The following is an 8,724-nucleotide window of genomic DNA, read 5'->3' on the forward strand; positions in this document are numbered from 1 at the left end:
GGAAAGACATAAAATTGATAATGCTGCCAATGTAGTTGCGTGTTTGGGGCTTTGGATTTGAATGCATATGTGCATGAATATTGTTAAAATTTTCCATACACTATGCTGGAACTCGTAATAGTAGGATCCTCAGTGTTTTTTCTTTTCTTTTAATTTGTTACACTTAAATCCACTCTTTGTTTGGCTGAAATGTTATTCATCCTTGTGTGTTGGAAAAAAAGCTGGGATAGGCAGAGGAAGGATACAGTGAAACATTTTGTTTTCAATTATGCTGATGAGTTATTAGGTGTTTTTTAAATCAAGGTTTGCTGTAGTCTGTGGATAATACATAACATTATGAAATATTTTAATGAGTGTAGTTAGGTTGAGAAAGCTGAACTCCTTTAAAATAAAATATATAAAATAGCAAAGCAACAACTGATCGTGAATTCTTGTTTCCAGTTTAAGCTTTGCTACCTGCAACATAGGATTTGATTCATTTAATCAGTGTTTCATATTCTACGACTTAATTAATTGCATCAGGTGAATGCTAAAGATTATCTTTAGCTGATTTAATCACCTTGATGGTGTTGAAATAAGAATCACAATCAGACACAAAGCTTCAATTAGAAATCATTCTTTCTAATCAAATTCTTTACATATAGGAAATGAATGTGAGACAGCTGCTATTTCCAGCACAGCATTATGTATTTCACTCATGCAAGATAGTTGATTAAAACTGGTTTAAATAACTTTTTTAGAAACTATGAGAAAAGGGGTTTTTTTAAATTTTCGACTTCTACAGCTCAGCCCTGAGCACACGTAACACAGAATGAGCCAGCAACTGAGATGTAATTTCTTTCTTATATAGCAGTTGGTTTAGCTAAAGAAACCCTAAAGATTATTAGTAAATGCAAAATACATTTTCCAAGCTGAAACATGCTTTACTCTGAAAAATTATAAATTTTCTGAGTGCACAGCATTTATGGAACAGTGGTATGAAAACAAAACTATACAGATTAATTGAAACAGCAAATTCAAATATTCTGTGTTTAGTAAGACCTGGCATAGCTAGAGAAGATTAGAAGTGGAATCACGTGCGTGGGTCAAAGTAACTTACTGTCTTTGCATCAGTATTTGTTATCTGCAACTGAAAATACACACTAGGCTAAAACATCGTCATTTACCTCCGTGATGCTGACACACACACGCATTTTGATGGTTTTAGAAGGAAAGTTTATGGTGCTTTTAACTCTCCTTTTTTAGTGTTTACATTTCTGACATTTGGTAATGGTGACTGTACTGCTGCCAATAGTTTCTTTAATTCACTGGAGACTTGCTATTTATTTTGCACAGTATTATGCTGCTCATAATTCCATATTTTTATAGCTTATTGTTGCTGAGATTTGCAAATTAAGAATTTGTTGTCCTTCAAGTAGCATGTTTTGAGCTGGGCGCTGTCAGCAAGAGATCGTTGTTCACATGGCCCTCTGGAAACGCTGCAGATTTACCCACAAAACTGTACACGTACTCCAACATTTTATGACCAGAGCCTAAAAAGTTAATGCTAAAAATGTGCGCTTGAATCTTAAAGTGAAAAAGCGTTTCTAACAGCTCCTCCTTCTGCTTTCTTCTGGCATAAGCTCACCAGAGGTAATATAAAATATAATAGGAAGGCAAACTGGGAAATGGACATTACATAGCCAAATGCATGCATGTACAAGGAGTGACAAATGCAAGTCAGGACTGAGCATGTATGTGTGCCTGTGTGTAGACTGCGTGGGGCTGCCTTTGGGTCACTCTGCCTCGGTAGCTCCTAGAAAGAAAGGGGGAAAGGTGGATAAACAAACAAAAAGAAAATAACCCCTCCAAAAAACAGGTGGGGAAGGAGGAAAAAAAAAAACCAAACGTGAAGCCTGAGGACAAGTATCAGTCATTGCAGCTAGAGCTGGAGGGCAGAAGCAGTGCAGCCCAGCGGGACAGGAAAGCCCAGTTCAGCTGGAGCCGCAGCCAGTGCTGGATGCAGGGGTGCACTGAGATGGGGGGAACCCTGGTTGGTTCTCTCTTATTCCCCAGGAGTAAGAAGTGCCTTCACAAGCCCTGACCATGCTAGGAGCATCCCTGCTGTGGGAGATGCTGCTCGCTCCTGAGGCACAGACACTCGATCAGCAGTAATTGTTCACCTCTAATTGCTTCAACTCATCTGTAAAATTCACAAGCAAACATTGGGCTGTACCTGAAAAGGTAAAAGATCCTGCCAGCTCTCTCAGCCTTATGCTGCCCACAAGCTTATGCTACTAAATTCAAGCTTGACTGACAGACAGGTATGATTCCCAGACTGCTTGAGGCAGGATTTAGATGAATCTCAGCACGATGTGTAATCTGGTCACTCTGCTAAGCTCTACCTTCTGTATTTAACAAAAAGAGTGAAAGAAAAACATTTTTTGTTGTTTTCTCTATTAGAGTTTTTTAGAGACATACCAGCCCACCCCCTGACTCACGGTTGAGGTTAGGTTTCATCACTTAGGATCAACTTTACAAAAGGCCTGGGCTCTTTCTTATGACTCTGTAAATGAGCTTTGCTAAGATGAACAGCTTGATAATGGTGGGATGCAGTCAAAACATGCACGCTGGATGCAACTCATGTTTCATTTGATTGGAGGTGGAGTAGGGTTTAAAAGGTGCATTTTTTTATTTAATTTTTTTTCATTTCAAATCAGGTTGATCTAGGATTTCTTTTTGCTGTCTTCCTATTATCTCCTGTCATACCTAGTCTAACCTGAACATATGTAATTCAAGATGTATCTGAATTAATAAAATTCCACAAACAAGGCACGCTGATGTTTTCCTTTCCCCAAAGAGACTACAGTGTGTGCAGAGCTGCAGAGAGTCTAGTCACTGCTACTGCCCTGGAATGCATTTTTTCAGCTCAGAGTCAGTTAGGATTCAATACCAGTTTCTGCTAACTTGGATGGCTCCCCTCTGTTATCATTAAACACCTATTAGTTCAATTTTTTTAATGTCTTCAGAATGATTAGCCCTGTTAGGCTTTCTGTCAGCCATTTCGTCCCAGCAAAAGCATTGGTTTAAAGTACATACATTAATGAAAGTACAGTTGCAAATACAGCAGTGACTATAGCAATGGCATGTCAGGGGCTGTCACATATTCCAGGTGCTTTTTCAGGCTGGGATCATGGTCACCTTGAAGCTATAAAAATACGTATTTTTTTTTCTTTTAGGAAACATAGCTGGTAGCAGATCAAGTTAAAACTCCTGAATATTGTTTTTATCGGGCTCGTTGCTTGCAGAGCTTTAACAGTGATACAGCCACATAACACTGTGAAACTGCTCTGAGCTTCCAGTTCTCTTCCCCCTCAGCAAAGCAGTTCCTGAAGATTCCCTTCGGTTTATCAATGGAAAACTCAAAGTGGGTCAAGATCAGTTTACTGAGGTTTTGGTTTGCTGAATGTGCTGAGATAGGTTTTTTTGGGGGGGAGGGGGTTGTGTGTGTGTTTTCTTTCATTTCCTTATACTAAAGTATATGCCAATGCAGTGGGAGAAAAACCAGTAGTACTACGCTCTTTAACAACATGCCCGATGTTAGTGGTATAAACTTACATGAGTGAACCTACTGCTGTAAGTTTCACCAGATCTGATCACATCTTACACGTTTTACAAACTTTTTTAATCTGCAGACACAGCTTCATGTTTCAGATTTTACTGCCGCTGCCCCCACTCCGCGGCAGGCAGTTCACAGACAGAAAGCGGCAAAGGCTCCTCCAGCAGCCCTGGACACACAGCCACCTGCAAATCTGTGTGTTTAAGGAATAGTTTTGAGGCTTTGTTGTCAGAGAGTGAAATTAAGGTTTTGCCTGTTGTAGGTCAGGAGGGCACACGCATGCTGAGCTCATACGGGGCCCTGTTCTGCCATGATTATTTCTATGATTTATTAGTTTATTAAACAAATAAAGCTTAATCCAGCTCCCACTGAAAATCTGTCTCCAGTGGAGCAGGGTCGCATTAGCTCAGGGCTGGTGGAATGAGGAGCTCATCAGTGGTGGTTTTTCCACTTATTGCAGTTAGGGCTGAGGCTGTGGGTGAAACTTCTGCCTGTTTTTTATGCCTGCCTGTGTTATCTGGAGCTTAATGCACTGGTGGTGTTACTGCTCTCAGTGTTGGCCCGTCCTGGCGTGACCTTAAAACAAACTGTTTAGAACCAAACCCAGCAACTAGTTATTGCCATTTCTGCAAAACGATAAGCTTTTTATTGATGATCATGTTCAATGAAAGCAGTTAGCCATGTTGTCTTTAAGCAAAAATGCCTTTTTTTTGAGATGAGAGCTGCCAAATCATACTCATATGCTTGCCAGAAAGAGTATAGAGGATTATAGATGTCCATAGAGCCAGGACAACACTGCAACTCACTGGACAGTTTGTGTGGTTCATGAATGAAGGTGCAATGTTGGAAGACAGCTGCATGGTGAAGTCAGGAGAACGGGTGGACACACAAGTTGTGGTCTGGTGTTGGTGGTCAGTGGCCCCCAGTCAGGAGATTTTGAAGGGCTAGAGCAGCTTGGCTGGATGTAACAGTCTCTCACCCAGACCTGTGGCTTTCAGGAAGGCTAAAATTCACCTATGAAGGAAGAAGACATAAGTATCACTGGGGAGGTGGCCTACAGACCCTGAGGTGCTGAAGAGGGTGCCCTGCGGAAGGACATCCTTTATCTCCCTCCTCGCTTTGGAGGAGCAGGCGGCACCTTTTACCTAGGAAGGTGGCAAAGTGGGGATTTCTAGTGCCATTTCAGGAAAGCGTCCTCGCTCTGGCCCCTCCTGCTTACTTCGCTTTGGCAGTTTAGGGGCATTTTGGAAGCAAGGAAGGAAAGGGTTTGCAGTCCTGGTGCCGAGGTGCTGTGGTGCTCCCTCACCGTTTCGGCAGGGTGAAGGGGAGGGTCCTTTCCTCCCCGACGGGCTCCCACCCCGTGCCCCCGCAGCCGCTTGCACACAGGCACTTGCTGAGTTTCGCGTGTGGATTTTTGCTGAAGTTTTCTTTGGGCCCGATACAGCGCTCGGAAGGACTCCTCTACATTAGCCCTTGAAAAAACTCCAGTTCGTTTCAATTTATCATTTGCCTGAGCATGGCAAGAAGAACCTGGCTCGGGTTTCATCACACGGTTCTACAGCTGCAGAAGTTGTTCTTCTAAAATTGAAGAACCAAAGCTAAAATTGAAGCTTCACCATTTGGATCTTTTTCTTTCTTCTTTTTCCCTTCAACTGCTTAATTATGGCTCATTATGAGGTTATGCATCCGTTTGTCCGTATTTTTCTGGCAAGCAGAAATCCTGATTTTGATCATGCTCCTTGCTTAGTATTAGTTTTGGACATTTAATTTGTTTTTCTTTTGAGGCAAGTTCCACTCTTGCTCCAAAGTAGCACGGAGGTGAATGCCAGTTGGCAGTATGCATGCTGCCTCTCTGGGCGCTTGCTTTCCAGCCCCAGCTTGAGGCATGCTCCTCTCCACTGCGCTGGAGCCTCCAAAGGTGTCTGGGAGATGGGGCTGGTGCCTTACTCAGGGTAGACCTACCCATGGCTTGTGGCAGAAGTTGGAAGTCTTTCATGTGCTGGATATTGGCACAGGAGTAACAGTGTGGCACTGGTGGGCTTTTCCAGGGTTCACTCCACCTTTGGGATCTTCTGTACCTTCTCACCATTCCATGCAGACTGAGTCCTCCACTTGCTTCTCTTGCTTGCATCGGTGGGGTGCAGGACAAAGCCACTCAGTGCCTTCCCTGAGGTGCTAGCTGTAGGCTTAATACGTTGCCTGGAGGGTTAAAGTACAGAAAGCACTGATTCCAAGCAGCATCTCTCATCTGCCCTAAAATCTGAATTTGCCAGGCAGCACTGGGGTATATGGAATGTTTTTCAAAGCTCTTGCATACACAGGAAAAAAGGCTTTGGTTGGATGCAACAGAATACAATTCCCCTTCGGGGCTGAGCATGACACATGCTTGCGTAGCAGCTAGTGCCTTTGCTCATGCTCATCAGCTGAAGTGTCACTTTTTCCCCCCAAACCAGCATCCTTTGGTTAAAGCTTCCTGGGGGCTGAGGGGCACACTGCGGGGGGGTGAAAGGAGGGTTCAGACAGAGTAGTGCAGGTCTGGCTGGGGTACATGGGATGGCTGGGGTACTTCAAAGTGCGCGGATGGCAGCGGCCAAGTGCGCGGCCCCGGGCTGAGCTCGCGGGGAGTGCATTTTCGCTATTATTTCAATTATTACAACTTCCTGAATAGGTTGAAGGTCGTTCATAATTCACGCTTCTGTCATCTTTACACATGCCAAATGCAGTCTATTAAGCATAAATAAAATTTCAAGTGCCTGACCAGGAAAAGTAAACTGGGATCCATAACAATGAGGCCTTATTCATCCATTTAAAAGTAAATGGTGTGTGTTCCTTTTTTCCCCCCCCTCCGCTTTCCCTTTACAGCTTTGCAGTTTGGGAGCTTTTATTTCTGCTCGGTAGCATGAATACATGACCTGTGGTGTAGGCAGGCACAGAGGACTGATGAGTTAGGCCTCCCCCAACTTCTCCCCACCTCAGACCCCCTGAACTTTGAAAGTGTTTCCAGATCTGGATCCGATTTTGCTCTTCCTATATAAACTGCAGTCACACACTGCTGATCCCAGGGCATGTGAAATGTGCATCTGGACTTCGCTTTTATTCCCCCCCCCCCCAGCTCTGGTTGTTCCTCTACTGTGCAGCAGCTCTTCCTGTACTTCTTGAGGCAGACTGCTGTGCGCTCTCACGTCGCGAGCACAGCTTAACCCGAGAAAGTCAGGTAACAAAATGGGCTTGGTAGGCTGAAGAAGTGATAGAAAATTGAAACCTTTCATTAATTACCAGTAGAGTCAGGGCTGTGTCCAAGAAATCTTCAAGCTTTGCAATTGAAAAGTCCGCTTACTTTACGTTAGCGTTTTCTAATACAAAAAATACTGTCTGTGGTAGAGGTTGCTGTTGTTGCAAAACAGGGGCAGCCAGGAGAGGACCTGCAGGGCTGTGGGGTAATTTATGAACTTTCCCATCTGGAGGCTTGCAGGACCCACGCACTGTCTGCCCTTGGTAGGCTGCTGCTACCTAAAAACTTGGACAGCATGGTTCATTTCAACAGTTAGCTTCTCACTTTTTCTCAGACTGGATAATTCCAGGAAGTTTTAGGTGGGAAGACTGAGAAAAAAGGTTTTCTTGTGAAGTAAGAAGTACAGCTCTTAAAATGAAATTAAATTTACCTGCACGATCATTTTGGTTGAAAGTTGAGTATGTTTTATTTTAGATCCACACTGGAATGCAGTCTGGTATATAAACTGTTAGTGCAGGTTAGGGATTTTTGTACATACAGAAATTTAAAAAACTATTTTCAGTAATAATAATTAAAGTTAGTATTTTAATTATAGTAATGTCAAAATGCCATAAATCTGGAAATCCGTCACTTGGACCTTGTTTTGAAGAGTGTTAGTTCTGAGATGCAAAATAAAGAAACATCATTTAACCTAAATCATGATGGATTTTAGCATATTCCACCTTGTCACCCTGCAGAGGTGCAGAGAGGCTGGCCAGGTAGTTTCTGGTGGGTAGCTTAATCATCTCTGGTATTTTTGAATACTAACACAGATAGGACAATTGGCTGCAGAATTTACACCCAGGTTAGGGATTTGTCCCACAACTGCAAGAAAGATGCTGCATCGGACTTGGGGCTCCCAAAGAGAAGTGATACGCAGCGCTTCACAAACAAGACCCTCTTTATGCCTATGTACAGTCCACGTGTCCTCACGTTGTGATGGGAGGTGAAAAGGTCTATCAAAATACCTTTGATGGGGGAGGAAAAATGCTGGAGAAGGCTTTGCTGTGGATTTTGTTCAATCCTTGGTGTGGATGCACTGCTGACCTCAGAAGAACAGCTGAGTTTATGTGACTGTGACACAGAACCTGGGAGCACTGAGGCAAGTCCTGGGCAGAGCTGTCCTGGGCAGAGCAGGAGCTTTAGCACAGTCCCTCTGAGCTGAGATGGTGGAGGCCCCACCTGGCTGTGCGGCGGGCCTGATCCTGCTTCCACCCCAGGGAGGTCTGCAGAAGTCTCTCATGTGAATGTGCAATGCCATACACACATTTTTTCCACCCCAAAACCAGATGGCAACCAGGCTTGTCTTCCACAGATTGGACTGCATCTTCCCTTTCAGATGTGTAGAGGCCATCATACTTCTGGAAGAAAAAAGCCATTTTTCAGTGCATTTATCTTGATAAATGGAAAACCAAGCATCGCTTAAAGCAGATATTCACTGGATGCGGCGCTGACATCAAATCTGCTTGTGGGCGTTAAAAGCTGTCTTCGCCTAAATGCATTTCAGCCTTTCATCAAGTGTGCGTTGCCTCAGCTGCATCTCCAGCATGCTGAAGCCCATGCGGCAGCCCTGCGTCCTTTGGCATCGATGGTGGCATCAGCTCCAGAGGGGATTGTGATACCAGGCATTTGCTCAGCTGCATGAAGAGACATGCGCGAGACCCTGCCATTGCTCTCTTGGCCCCTTGCACCCTTCAGAATACTCTGTGGAGTTTGAAATCCCTTTGACAAGGGGTAAAAATGGCAAGTTCTTGCAGACCCAGCTGACGGTTCAAACAGGGCGGTATGGAAGAGGAAGGAGGTGCAGCCTGGCCAGACTGGCCTGCCCCTAAACACCCTCCCCTCGGCTTTTTAG

This window comes from Nestor notabilis, unplaced genomic scaffold, assembly GCF_000696875.1.
Source record: "Nestor notabilis isolate BGI_N333 unplaced genomic scaffold, ASM69687v1 scaffold7643, whole genome shotgun sequence".
NCBI lineage: Eukaryota > Metazoa > Chordata > Aves > Psittaciformes > Psittacidae > Nestor > Nestor notabilis.